Source organism: Amphiprion ocellaris, chromosome 5 (genome assembly GCF_022539595.1).
Source record: "Amphiprion ocellaris isolate individual 3 ecotype Okinawa chromosome 5, ASM2253959v1, whole genome shotgun sequence".
Taxonomy (NCBI): Eukaryota; Metazoa; Chordata; class Actinopteri; family Pomacentridae; genus Amphiprion; species Amphiprion ocellaris.
Window position 1 is genome coordinate 13,748,187 of NC_072770.1, and position 15,450 is coordinate 13,763,636.

The window sequence follows — 15,450 nt, forward strand, 5'->3', positions numbered from 1 at the left end:
AATGTGTGATATTCATCCTCTGGAGCTTTCTCTTCACATCGTCTTCCACCTGGACTGGTTTGGTCAGGAGCATGTGCAACAAACATTTGAAAAACTGCACTGTAACATCAATGAATGACACTGAAGTTTAATCTCTACATAAATGAGATTGAGTCTGGATGTGCTGCTCTGTCATTAACTCCTAAGTTTAGGGAACGTTCAAACAAAAGAGGACAGTTCAGAGAAGACTTGAGAATGAGCTTATTTTGAACAAACATCTCAGACTTTCTGAGCTTCAGCAAATCTAGCAAGATATTTTAACAACAAGCAACTCAAGAGATCCGAAGTTGGAGAGAGTTAGCTTTAGCTGAGCCAAAGAACATGTGGGACGCTAACCTAGCAAACATTTCAGACTTTCCTCTGTGAATTCTGAGAAATAATTTCCTATTTAACGACAGAGCTGCACATCTTAACTCAGTCTCATTAAAAGAGACTCTAATTCAGTGTCATCCATCCATATTAAAGTGCAGTTACCCAAAATGTTTGTTGCATGAGCTCCAACAAAACCTGTCCAGGTAGAAGGCCACTTTGACAAACAGGAAGTGGAAGATTCCCAGCAGATTTATAGAAGGGGGAACCGGACTGTACTAAGTGTGGTCGAGTATAGAGGGGTGTTTTGTAGGTTTTTAAGGCTGATAATTATTATTACTGAGACATTTGGAGTCGATATTCATTTGCAGTAAATGAAAGTATTTAAAATCTTGGAGTTAAACTTAGAAGAACACAAACTCTAACGGGAAACTTTGTTGATACGTTTTTGTTTTGTTTACAGATGTTAAGTTAAAGGAGTTTTATTCGTGACGTATAACCAATCAAATCACTCCAGAAGACAAAGCGACCACAGGTAGATTAAGGTTCAGAGCCAAAGTATGCCATTTCTAAATGTATTTATCACTGTAAATCAGTAAAAAAATAAAACACTGATAATCAGTAAATCAGTCAGGCCACAATTACAATTCTACAATGTATGTCTGTTTCCTTTGACTTGTTATTTGTACAATATATGATGTATATGATGGTGTTTTTTCATACCAAAGGCTATACTATGATGTTTTCTAAGAGACATATGATGCTTCTCTGTTTATTCTGGCTCTGGGCCACTGCACTCCTCCTCTGTTGTTTTCTGGATTGTACTCAGCTGCATGCCTTCATCCACCTGGCCTCCGTTGACTCGTCCCGCCCGCCGTCTCTGGAGCTGAAGCTGTATTGGAACAGACCAAAGTACAGTCCAATCACGATGCCAGCTGCATCTCAAAAGGCTCCTTCATCTGGCAGGTGGCGGCACTTCTTCTGAAGGGAAGCTGAGCTGGCCCGGCAGAACTTTGGAGATGTGTTCCAGTGGTTGGTGGATGTGTGGGGAGATAGAGAGGGACCTTTGAATTGTTCAGAAAGGAAAACAGAAAACCCATTGGTAGTTTTAGTTTAGGGTGCTACTGCGGTGTGTTTTTGGGCTTGAAGACGTGAACAGGAAGAGTTTTTTTTTTCGTATTGATTATCTTTTACTTTGTTCCTGGTTGGAATGCTCATCAATGTTAACATGAAGTTCACTTTTAGTTCTGTATATTTATTTTTATTTTACCAACACCCATTTGCTTTTAACCCCCTCACGTGTTGTGTTGTTGTAAACTTCCTCTTTCAAATAAATACTCGTCTAGCCCACTGGAAACCAGCGTTTGGACTATTTTTGTGTTGTTCCTCACCTACTTCAGACAGCCAGGACAAAACAACGTTTTGTGGACCAAAGGCTACACTATGATGTTTGTAGAGCGACATGCTAGACTATGATGTTTTTGGAAAGACATGCTATACTATGACGTTTTTTGGACGACATGCTACACTATGACTTTTTTAGAGTGACATGATATACTATGACGTTTTCTGGGCAACATGATATACTATGACGTTTTTTAAGCCACATGATATACTATGACATTTTTACAGCAACATGCTATACTATGACGTTTTTAGAGCGACATGCTATACTATGACTTTTTTGGGGGGACATGCTATACTATGACGTTTTTTGAGCGGCATGCTATTCTATGACGTTTTTTTGAGCCACATGCTGTACTATGACGTTTTTTGGGCGACATGCTATACAATGACGTTTTTTGGGCAACATGCTATACTATGACGTTTTTAGAGCGACATGCTATACGATGACGTTTTTAGAGCGACATGCTATACTATGACGTTTTTAGGGCGACATGCCATACTATGACTTTTTTTGAGCGACATGCTATACTGTGACGTTTTTAGGGCGACATGCTATACTATGACGTTTTTTGAGCCACATGCAATACTATGACGTTCTGAGAGCGACATGCTATACGATGACGTTTTTAGAGCGACATGCTATACTATAACGGTTTTAGAGTGACATGCTATACTGTGACGTTTTTTGAGCCACATGCTATAGTATCAGGTTTTAAGAGCGACATGCTAAACTATGACTTTTTTTGAGGCACATACTATACTATGACGTTTTTAGAGCGACATGCTATACTATGACGTTTTTAGGGCAACATGCTATACTATGACCTTTTTAGAGCGACATGCTATACAAAGACGTTTTTAGAGTGACATTCTATACTATGACGTTTTTTGAGCCACATGCTATACTATGACGTTTTTAGAGCGACATGCTATACTATGACGTTTTTAGGGCGACATGCTATACTATGACGTTTTTTGAGCGACATGCTATACTATCAGGTTTTAAGAGCGACATGCTAAACTATGACGTTTTTTGAAGCACATACTATACCATGACGTTTTTAGAGCGACATGCTATACTATGACGTTTTTAGAGCGACATGCCATACTATGACTTTATTGGACCAAAGGCTATACTATGATGTCTTTAGAGTGACATGCTATACTATGACATTTTTTGAGGCACATACTATACTATGACGTTTTTAGAGCGACATGCTATACTATGACGTTTTTAGGGCGACATGCTATACTATGACGTTTTTTGAGCGACATGCTATACTATCAGGTTTTAAGAGCGACATGCTAAACTATGACGTTTTTTGAAGCACATACTATACTATGACGTTTTTAGAGCGACATGCTATACTATGACGTTTTTAGAGCGACATGCCATACTATGACTTTATTGGACCAAAGGCTATACTATGATGTCTTTAGAGTGACATGCTATACTATGACGTTTTCTGAGCGACTTGCTATACAATGACGTTTTTAAGGAGTCATCGTATGCTATACATGCTATACTATGACGTTTTTAGGGCGACATGCTATACTATGACCTTTTTAGAGCGACATGCTATACAAAGACGTTTTTAGAGTGACATGCTATACTATGACGTTTTTTGAGCCACATGCTATACTATGCCGTTTTTAGAGCGACAATGCTATGCTCTGACATTTTTTAGAGCGACATGCTATACTATGATTTTTTTTGGCGACATGCTATACTATGACATTTTTGAAGCGACATGCTACACAATGACGTTTTTTGAGCCACATGCTATACTATGACGTTTTAAGAGTGACATGCTATACTATGATGTTCTTTGGACGACATGCTAAGCTATCACATTTTTTGAGCCACAGGCTATACTATGACGTTTTTAGAGCAACATCCTATACTATGACGTTTTTAGAGCGACATGCTATACTACGATGTTTTCAGCGCAACATGCCATACTATGACGTTTTTAGAGCCACATGCTATATTATGACGTTTTTAGAGCCACATGCTATACTATGACGTTTTTACGGCGACATGCTATACTATGACGTTTTTAGAGCCACATGCTATACTATGACGTTTTTTGGGCGACATGCTATACGACGTTTTTTGGGCGACATGCTATACTATGACATTCGTAGAGTGACATCCTACACTATGACGTTTTTTGAGCCACATGCTATACTATGACATTTTTTAGGCGACATGCTATACTATGACGTTTTTTGGGCGACATGCTATACTGTGACGTTTTTAGAGCGACATGCTATACCATGACTTGTTTGGAACAAAGGCTATACTATGATGTCTTTAGAGTGACATGCTATACTATGACGTTTTTTGGACCAAAGGCTATACTATGACGTTTTGAGGGCAACATGCTATACAATGATGTTTTTAGAGCGACATGCTATCATATGACGATTTTAGAGGGAAATGCTATACTATGATGTTTCAAGAGCGACAAGCTACACAATGACGTTTTTAGAGTGACATGCTATACTATGACATTTTTGAAGCGACATGCTACACAATGACGTTTTTTGAGCCACATGCTATACTATGACGTTTTAAGAGTGACATGCTATACTATGATGTTCTTTGGACGACATGCTAAGCTATCACATTTTTTGAGCCACAGGCTATACTATGACGTTTTTAGAGCAACCTCCTATACTATGACGTTTTTAGAGCGACATGCTATACTACGATGTTTTCAGCGCAACATGCCATACTATGACGTTTTTAGAGCGACATGCTATACCATGACGTTTTTTGAGCCACATGCTATACTATGACGTTTTTAGAGCAACATGCTATGCTATGACATTTTTAGAGCGACATGCTATACTATGACTTTTTTTTGGCGACATGCTATACTATGACATTTTTTGAGCGACATGCTATACTATCAGGTTTTTAGAGCGACATGTTAAACTATGACGTTTTTTGAGGCACATACTATACTATAACGTTTTTAGAGTGACATGCTATAATATTACATTTTTAGAGTGACATGCTATACTATGACGTTTTTAGAGCGGCATGCTATACTACGACGTTTTTTGAGCCACATGCTATACTATGATGTTTCAAGAGCGACATGCTATGCAATGACGTTTTTTGAGCCACATGCTATACTATGACTTTTTTTGTGCGACATGCTATACTATGACGTATTTTGGGCGACATGCTATACTATGACGTATTTTGGGCGACATGCTATACTATGACTTTTTTTTGGCGACATGCTATACTATGACATTTTTTGAGCGACATGCTATACTATCAGGTTTTTAGAGCGACATGTTAAACTATGACGTTTTTTGAGGCACATACTATACTATAACGTTTTTAGAGTGACATGCTATAATATTACATTTTTAGAGTGACATGCTATACTATGACGTTTTTAGAGCGGCATGCTATACTACGACGTTTTTTGAGCCACATGCTATACTATGATGTTTCAAGAGCGACATGCTATGCAATGACGTTTTTTGAGCCACATGCTATACTATGACTTTTTTTGTGCGACATGCTATACTATGACGTATTTTGGGCGACATGCTATACTATGACGTATTTTGGGCGACATGCTACACTATGACCTTTTTTTGGCGACATGCTATACTATGACGTTTTTAGAGCGACATGCTATACTATGACGTTTTGAGATCGACATGCTATAGTATGCCGTTGTTAGAGCGACATGCTATGCTGTTTTTAGAGAGACATGCTACACTATGACGATTTTTGAGTGATATGCTATACCATGACGTTTTTTGGACGACATGCTATACTATGACGTTTTCAGAGCCACATGCTATACCATGACGTTTTTTGGGTGACATGCTGTATCATGAAGTTTTTAGAGCAACATGCTAAACTATGACGTTTTTAGAGTGACATGCTATATTATGATGTTTTTTGAGCCACATGCTATTCTATGACGTTTTTAGGGCGACATGAGGTTTTAAGAGCGACATGCTATACTATGACGTTCTTTGGACCACATGCTATACTATGACGTTTTTTGGACCAAAGGCTATACTATGATGTTTTTAGAGCGACATGCGATACTATGACGTTTTTAGAGCGACATACTATACTATGACGTTTGTAGAGCGACATACTATACTATGACGTTTTGAGGCCAAATGCTATACTATGATGTTTTTAGAGCGACATGCTATACTGACGTTTTTAGAGCGACATGCTATACTATGACGTTTTGTTGGACCAAAGGCTATACTATGACGTTTTTTGAGCGACATGCTATCCTATGACAATTTTAGAGCGACATGCTATACTATGACATTTTTTGGGTGACATGCTATACTATGACGTTTTTAGAGCGACATGCTATACTATGACGTTTTTAGAGCGACATGCTATACTATGACGTTTTTAGAGCGACATGCTATACTATGACGTTTTTAGAGTGACAGGCTGTACTATGACGTTTTTTTGGACCAAAGGCTATACTATGACGTTTTTAGAGCGACATGCCATAATATGACGTTTGTTGGGCGACACTCTATACTATAGGCTTTTTAAATTGACATATTACTATGACGTTTTTTTTGTTTTAGTTTTTTTTTTGTTTTTGGCAATATATAAGAATTTGAACAGTTTTAAAAATTATTATACTTTTACTTGTGCAACGAAAAATTATTCTATCGCATTTTTTAGACCACATATACTCTGATGTTTTCTTGAAAAACATACTATTTTGACAATATACTGCACTATGACATTTTTTGAACCACATATCATACATGACAATTTTAGGCAACATCCTATCATTTTGCACTTTTTGAACCACATAATAATCAGTTGGGTTTTTTTGCCGACATGCTATACTATGAACTACAGGCCATACTATGTTATTCTTGAAAAGTATACTATGACATTTTCTGAACTACATCCTATACTATGGCGTTATACACAGAGTGCTTTGGTTACATGTTGATTTATAATCTAGATTTTTTTCTGTTTTGTTTTTTGATGGGATTACCACAGACCTGACCGTGAACACCGTTGACACCCACCTGAGGGAGACGCTGCCTAAGATCTCAAGGCTGCTTGGTCGTGGTCTTTCTAGTCCTGCTCCAGAACGCCTTCATCAACTACGTCTTCTTTTGAAGAGGCCCTCAGATGCTGCAATCTCTGACCTTAAGGAGGAACTGCTACTTTCACTCTGTAACGAGACGGCGGTTATTTTAAAGACCCAGCTCTTGGCGGCTTTGAGTGAAAGTTTAACACCCATCAAAACGGAACTACAGACAGTTAAATCTGAGCTGTCGGTCAGTATTTCAAACATCAAGTTCGACCCGGCTGCCCTAAAGCACGCTGTGGGTGAAACGGAAACTTCACTCTCCACATCACCGACGACATCGTCACACTCCAAAGCAGAGCACCTGTCTGCTGAACTTTTAAAAGTGGACTATAAATGTGAAGAATGTGAGCAGCAGCAGACTGTGAGCAGCAGAACAGATGTGATCAGAAAGAAGTCATTTTCTTTTTTCTTTTCTTTCTGGTCGACTTGATGCTGTCAGATGCAGATGTTGGAGCTGATTCTGATCTTTCAGGATAAAAAGCTGCTTTTCCTTCACAGACTTTTCAGGAAATTATTCTCTCAGGTTTTCTCTGCTATTTATATTTTTATTATCTGTGATTATTTCATTATTTCTTTATTGTAAAAATAAAGTTTGAAGCATAAAGACTCATTTAGTTATTTTAATCCTGAGATATTTGATGTAGCAGAAATAAACTTCCATTTTCCTTCTTGTACTTCTGATACTAGAACTAAACGTATCTTCAACACGGATCATCTGCTTTTAATGAACCAGCAGCAACATCACAACAACAAATGAGACAGTTTTCAACAAATTAATGAATCTGATGTCATTTAAAACTATCAGTCTGTTTTAGTGTCAAATTAAAGCTGATTAGTGACAACTAGAACATTAAAATTACTGTTTTAATCACATTTAAGTTTCCTGAACGTTACATTAATGTCAACCAGCCACAGTTTTATGAACTTAATGAACCACACTACAGGAACACAACACACTTGAGCTGTTTACATGAAACTCAACACAGCTTGATGCTACGTTAGCTTTATTCAGGCGACGACTGAGCAGCTAGCTCGGTTAGCATCGCTAATATTAAAGCTAATATTTACTATGCTAACTTTCTTCTCTGGTCAACATACACTGAAACAAACTCCACCAACATCTGGAGTGCATGGCACACATCACATCTGACACTAAAGCTGCATATAAAGTGCATTAAAAGTATGGAGGACTAAAAGTGCCAAAATTAAATAAATAAATACATCATTAAATAATTAATTAAATATGTCATTAATTAATTAAAATTGGAATTAAATATTTCATTAATTAATTAAAATTGGAATTAAATATGTCATTAATTAATTAAAATTGGAATTAAATACTTAAATGTGTTATTAAATAAATATATCATTAAATAATTAAATATGTCATTAATTAGTTAAAATTGGAATTAAATATGTCATTAATTAATTAAAATTGGAATTAAATACATAAATGTGTTATTAAATATGTCATTAATTTATTAAAATAACAATTATTTTAAGTAAAAAACATATTTCATTATTTCACGATTTAATTAATTATTTCATGGTCCTTGTGTTGCAGTGGATCATGAATTAATTTTATCTGTCAACCTCGCCCGTCAAAGTCGGTGGGCGGATCCTAACACCTGATTGGTTACCCTGCACATCAAGTCAAGGCAAATCGATTCCAGATAATGGATTGACGCAGAGCTTGTGAACACATTCCGATACACTGGGTGGCGCTATTCACCTCTACGTTGGTTTGGATACTCAATAAAACAAAACTTTATTAGCAACCGCTAAAGACTCGGTCCTCTTTCCCAAATGTTGATACATGCGGTGCAAGACAAATTTTCCTTTAGCATTTCCTTTAGCATCTACTCGGCGCGCCACGGCTCGTCTCGGTTTAGTTGTTTTTCCATTACATTGAGAACCACCTCATCGTGGGTGGAGTCGTCATAGCACGGCGGTCCGAAAGTCCCTTACCGTCATTTCTGTGCGACACAAACGCAATGCAACAATGTACATGGAGGCGATAGTACACCTGCTGCTCGGTCTGTGGCTTTCTGTCAGATTCAGAGTAATAGAAGAGTCGGAGAAAGCTGAGAGCGACGAGTCGAAACACTGAGGAGACACACAGGAGAGTTTGGGAGGCGATAAAGCAGTATCAAGCCGAAGACAAGAGGATATGAACGAGACGACATATGAGGGTAAGCTAATGCTAGTTCGCTAGCTATCGTGTATCAGTCCTGTGAACGACCCTGTAATGGCTGCAGTTTGTCGCTATTAGGTATTAAAATATGTATGCTGTGTATGTGTTTCAGATGCTCTCTGATGAGACTTCATGGGATTTACCTGAAGCAGCAGCACATGAGCCTGCAGTGGCACAAGGTGTAGAGGAGGAGGACAGAGATGTACAGGATGCACTGATGCACTACGTGTCATGCAAAGTTATTCTTCTTGTTATACTTCTGTTTTTCGGTCCCCGGACCGCTATTGTTTTCTTTAATGCAATTCTGACAATAAACTTTTGTAGATGTGTCTATACTATTGTTTGTTTGTGAAGGTTAGCAAGATTAAATAAAAAATTAAACGCCAAAACATTAAAACAGCTGTTTTAAGAAAATTCCAGTTTGATAAATCAGTATTGCTTTGGTGTAATTCAGTCACCAGAATTATGAACCATAAAGGAGTTTGTGTTAAAACATGTTAAATCCCATTAAACACAAATACATTATTAGGGAATATAGAATTGTTTGGTTCAGACTGTTGACTCTTTTTCTACCAGTGTCTTAACAGACAAAATGAGAAGTTATGATGCAATCACATAAGTCACAAAATAGTTTATTAGTCAGCAGCAAAATCAAAACTATTTACAATGTGCAAAGTACAAACTGTGGTGGGCCTCTCCTACAGTGGAGGACTAAAAGTAAAACTATATACAACTACAGGTGCTGGTCATATAATTAGAATATCATGAAAAAAGTTGTTCATTATTTCAGTAATTCCATTCAAAAAGTGAAACTTGTATATTATACTCATTCATTACACAGACTGATATATTTCAAATGTTTATTTCTCTTAACTTTGATGATTATACCTGAATACTAACAAAAATCTCAAATTTGGTATCTCTGAAAATTAGAATATTGTAGAAAGGTTCAATATTGAAGACACCTCTAATCAGCTAATTAACTCAAAACACCTGCAAAGGCCTTTATATGGTCTCTCAGCCTAGTTCTGTAGGCTACACAATCATGGGGAAGACTGCTGACCTGACAGTTGTCCAAAAGACAAGCTTTTTCATGATATTCTAATTATATGACCAGCACTTGTAAATCTCAAGTCTATGGGAGGTGGACTCGCTCACACTCGCCGGCTGCCCACTGCCTACCCAGCTACCCCAGCTACCCCAGTACACCCAGGAATGACTGGTTGAAGGCAGTATTCTGGGCCATCTCCTCCCGCTGCAAGGCCGCTTCATTCTCTCTTGCCTCGCTGAGGAGCAACCAGATGTTCTCATCATGCTGGGCATGACTCCACTCCTCCTCAGCCTGCATCTCCACAAGTACGCTAGGAAGGTCCAGTTTTCTGTGGCCCCCTTTCCTCTTGCCTAGACCAAAGACAGAAAAGTGATCAGAGTCAGCTTTAATGGCCAAGTAAGTACACAATATACACGGAATTTGGTTTCGGCTGTTGGTGTCATCCTAGGAATATGGAAGAGAATAATAAAAAATAAACTATAGAAAGAGGAACAGGGAGGAAAAAGAAATAGTAGTAAAATAGAACACAATATAAACAGAAATGTACAGCTAGACTGGAATGTATGAACACATTAGCAAAATGGTAATTGCTATAAACACAGTAGTGGTGATTTTTGTGTACAGGGCTCTGTAGTCCAAATGTCCAGGGTGAGTGGGGTCTCTGATGATGTTTTCTGCAGTCCGTACTATGGGCTGTAGTCTGTTTCTGTCCTGCTGTGTGGTTGATCCAGAGGTGCACAGGACAGATCGGATGACTGCAGTGTAGAACTGGATCAACAGCTCATGTGGCAGGCCATGTCTCCTCAGCTGTTGTAGGAAATACATCCTCTGCTGAGCCTTTTTCAGGAGGTCCTGAGAGATTGTAGTCCCCAGGAGCTGGAAGGACTCCACAGCTATGATGTGATGTGTTTAGCCACCCGTCCATCCATTTTCAATCATGATCATGTCTTTGATACTTTAATAAACTTCTGGCACTCTTCGCTTTAACCAAAGCACAAGCAGTAACTCCTCCACCACAAACAAAAACGACGTGGTGTGAACTTCATTTCATCCTGTGCACATTTTGGAGTTGCTAAGAAGAGCTGTGTTTTCTCATTTTTATGTATATTTTCATTCAGTTTCACAGCTACCTAGTGACTATAAGAAGAATGGTTGCAATACTACACTGCACCAGAACGTAAATTAATTAGAGTGACTTACTTGTTAAGTCAATGGAAAATAAATGCAGCTGCATGTGTTCTGTTTATGTGTCACTGCAGCTACATGTAGCTTTCATCAGGCGTTCCTGAGCTGGCTGCTGCACAGTTTGCATTTACACCTGCCTCAATTCTTGGTCGTTGGTCTCACTGTTCTGATCATGCTTGCAGGCATTTACACCTGTAGTAATAATAATAATAATGCGAAAATCAACCATGCTCTCTGTTTACCGTGTCTTACCGGTGATAAGACGTTGCTGTGACGTGCTGGTGTCGGTGTCCGAGCTGGTGCTGGTGCTGGAGAGGAGACAGGGCAGCCGGGGGCTCCGCGACGGAGGTGGAGTAGGCTTCGCATGTGGAAAGGGATTCTTGAACAGAAATAAACACTCACTCTAAGTACAAGAAAAACACGGCATGCTGACTGAAGTATTAGCTTCTGAGAGCTAAACGTTAGAAACAGCAGCACGAAATACAAGCAGAGCACGGAGTTAGCGCCGATGGCTAACTAGCTATCTTATTGTCTGCTACAGGAGACAACGACGTTACTTTCTAAAAATACTTGTTTGCTTAAAAGAAGCTTGCCACCAATGGAATAAATGATGTATAAGTTTCTTGAAGTCACAAAACACTCACCGTCGTCGAACGTCTCCAACAATGCAGCGGCTGAGTCTCCCTCCTGTTGCTCGCCGGTGCGGTGCCAGTAAATAGCGTCCATTAAACCTCTTCCAACACCTCCTGGTTGACCCACGCCGGCCGTTGTGGTCCTGGGTGGACCGATAGTCACTTTTGAGCTTTTTCAGCTTCTCCCTACACTGCTTCTGTTCTCTTTATATACAGTCTACTGTATATGTGAGCGGCCATCCGCTCAGAGACCTCCTGATAAACTTTCTCCGTCCAGCTCTCTCTGTATTCTTTGATCCACCACCAAAGACAAAGTCTCGACCTCTTCATTCACCCACGGTACAGGTCTGGCTGTCACATTAAAATTATGAAGAACAGAGAGTTTCGTGAAGAGCAATGCACACCGTCGCTGTTTACAGTCATTTTTTAATGCAGGATTTTGTTTTCGTGCTGAAGTTGCTCTGTGTCGTCACTCCCTGTCCAATCAGTGGCCTGCACTATGTAAACGCCACATTATCGGCTCATCTCAGCTCGCTGGGAACCTCAGCCGAGAAGGTGCTGAAAATTAGTCCGTATGGAAACGCTCGCAAACAAAGATGAGACGAGCCGTACCGTGCCGAGTAGATGCTTGTGGAATCGCGGCTAAACAAAGACGAGCGGAGCCGTGCCGCGCCGAGTAGGTCCTAAAGGAAAAGCGCTCGACACTCCGAGCATCGCTGCAATTTGACAGGCTGGTAATCCACAAAGAACGTGATGTTCCAGAACTTCCCTCGGTATGCCAAACGCCCTGGTCCCTGTGTGTGCTCCTGTTGCACCCTGGTACCAGAAAACCGGCGGAGTACTTCCTCTAAATTTGCAGTCACTCTACGGTCAACATCTTGGTCGGAAAGTGCGGAAATAACTTCAACAACTTCAATAAATTCCTCTGCTTTACACGCTACATGCTCGCGGTCAGCAGGTCCTGCTTCCACATACTCTGCAAGGTCTAAAAGATCTCTCACCAACTCTCTAGAAAGTTCACAGCGACTCTCCCTCTACACAGCCACCATGTTTAGAAAGACTTCTACTTCCGGTTTCAAGGCAGACAAAAGCAGTGGATTAGACTAGATTCACGTTAGTCCCGCCCACGGACTTTGACGGGCGAGGTTGACAGATAAAATTAATTCATGATCCACTGCAACACAAGGACCATGAAATAATTAATTAAATCGTGAAATAATGAAATATGTTTTTTACTTAAAATAATTGTTATTTTAATAAATTAATGACATATTTAATAACACATTTATGTATTTAATTCCAATTTTAATTAATTAATGACATATTTAATTCCAATTTTAACTAATTAATGACATATTTAATTATTTAATGATATATTTATTTAATAACACATTTAAGTATTTAATTCCAATTTTAATTAATTAATGACATATTTAATTCCAATTTTAATTAATTAATGAAATATTTAATTCCAATTTTAATTAATTAATGACATATTTAATTAATTATTTAATGATGTATTTATTTATTTAATTTTGGCACTTTTAGTCCTCCATATAAAAGCGGCACCGATACGAAAATAAACATTAACTTACCGAACTATCAGAGTCCTTTCAGTGTCTGCTGGTAGAATCAGCCGAAGGTAGAAAACTGGTTAAAACGAGCCAACGGGCAGGAAAACTGTCTGTGGAAAATGTTCTGCTGCTCCACCGATAAATAAACCAACAGTTATTATCTCAGAATGAATCCAAACGAGGAGAGCAGAGTCTCTGCTGCCTCCTCCATAGGACCTGTCAATCATTCCAGACCGGACTGTCAATCAAGTAGTCCCGCCCCCTGGCTTCGCAAAATTTTAACGCTCTATAAAAAAAAAATCAATATTGATTTATTTTAAGATCGGCCACATGATCTCTCATTTTGACCATGAAAACTCACGAAAAAAAATGTATGTACAGTCTATGCACCTACTCTGTTTGGCTCCACACTTGCTGATGACCACTTCCGGTCTCAGAAAATGAATAAACGGACCTTTTTTCGTTTCTGTCTCTTTCTGATTTTACTTTCTTGTTATTCTAAATATAAAACGAAAATCAAAGCATTTTTAAAAAAAAATCGTATATCCCTTTTTGATCATGAAAAGGAAAAACGCCTTGTATTTCAATTTTAATTTAGTTAGGTAAAGTTGGCAAGATATTCACAGATTCGGACTTCCGGCATCAATAACTCATGAGATATACGTTGTAAAAACATAAACAATTGTCTCCCGCTGGTCATATTACAACTCTTGGTTTGATACTAAATACAAAATCTGAATTTTAAGGAATTTTTATTATTATTTTATTAGTCATAAAATTCAGTAACTTCACTCTTGTTTACTGTAGTGTCACCAAAATCATTGGAGCCTTCAATTGTCTCCTGCTGGTCATACTACAACTCTTGGTTTGATACTAAATAAAAAAAAAATTTGAATTTTAAGGAATTTTCATTATTTTATTTGTCATAAAATTCAATAACTTCACTCTTATGCACTGTAGCGTCACCAAAATCACTGGAGCCATCAATTGGCTTCTGCTGGTCATACTACAATTCTTGGTTTGATATAAAAACATTTTTTTCATAATTTTAATGAATTTCATTATTTTAGTATTATTTTATTAGTAATACAATTCAATAACTTCACTCTTACTTACTTACTTACTACAATGCTTTGTTTGATATTAAATAAAAAAATCAAACTTTTAAGGAATTTTTGTAGTAATTAAAATTCAATCACTTTACTCTTAAACACTGCAGAAAAAATAAACTCCATCCAACCATCAAAAGGTCCTACTGATCATACCTTCAGGTTTTTTCTTCCAAGTATTATCCGTACAGTCCTTAACTTGGAAAATATTATTAGCTATTTAAAATTATGGTTTAAATGAATCAGTTAACGCTGCAGCCTTGTAAGAAGGCATCTTATTGTCTTTCTTCCCAATTGTCAGTACTTGAGGAGACAGTCTAAACAGTTTAGTTTGGTATATTGGTGTTATCTGATCCTCTCTTTGGTGAGGATTCCAAGTTCCATTACTATTCAGTATCATGTATTTGGACAAACAGGTGCACTGTGGATCTAAAAATATAGCACCACATACATCAAGAGAAGAGCCATCAAAGCTAATTTACTCATAATCCTTAAACTTCACACACAAGCTGCACACTAAATAGTGTGCCCATCTTCACATGGCAATAAACAACCCAAATAAAATAAAATTCAGTTACTTTTGGTTATTAATGTTACACAGTCTACCCAAACAATGGATGAGCACTTTTATCTGTTACAACAAAAAATATCTGATATATAGAAGAAAAAAATCAATACTAATAAAAAAAATCCTTAAAATCATGAAAAATAGTTAAATATCAAACCAAGAGTTGTAGCATGATCAACAGGAGCCAACTGATAGTTAGACAGTGTAATCTTTCTGCAGTACATAAGAGGGAAGTTATTGAATTTTATGACTA

The 15,450-nt window shown here is 38.0% G+C and overlaps 1 long non-coding RNA gene across 1 annotated transcript; it reads left to right on the top strand.

Annotated features, from left to right (window-relative positions):
- Window positions 1-8,285: 8,285 nt before the first annotated feature.
- Window positions 8,286-9,411, top strand: LOC129348862 (uncharacterized). Its single transcript, XR_008601587.1, has 2 exons — window positions 8,286-9,076; window positions 9,191-9,411. It is a non-coding gene; the product is annotated as an uncharacterized LOC129348862 (long non-coding RNA).
- Window positions 9,412-15,450: the final 6,039 nt, after the last annotated feature.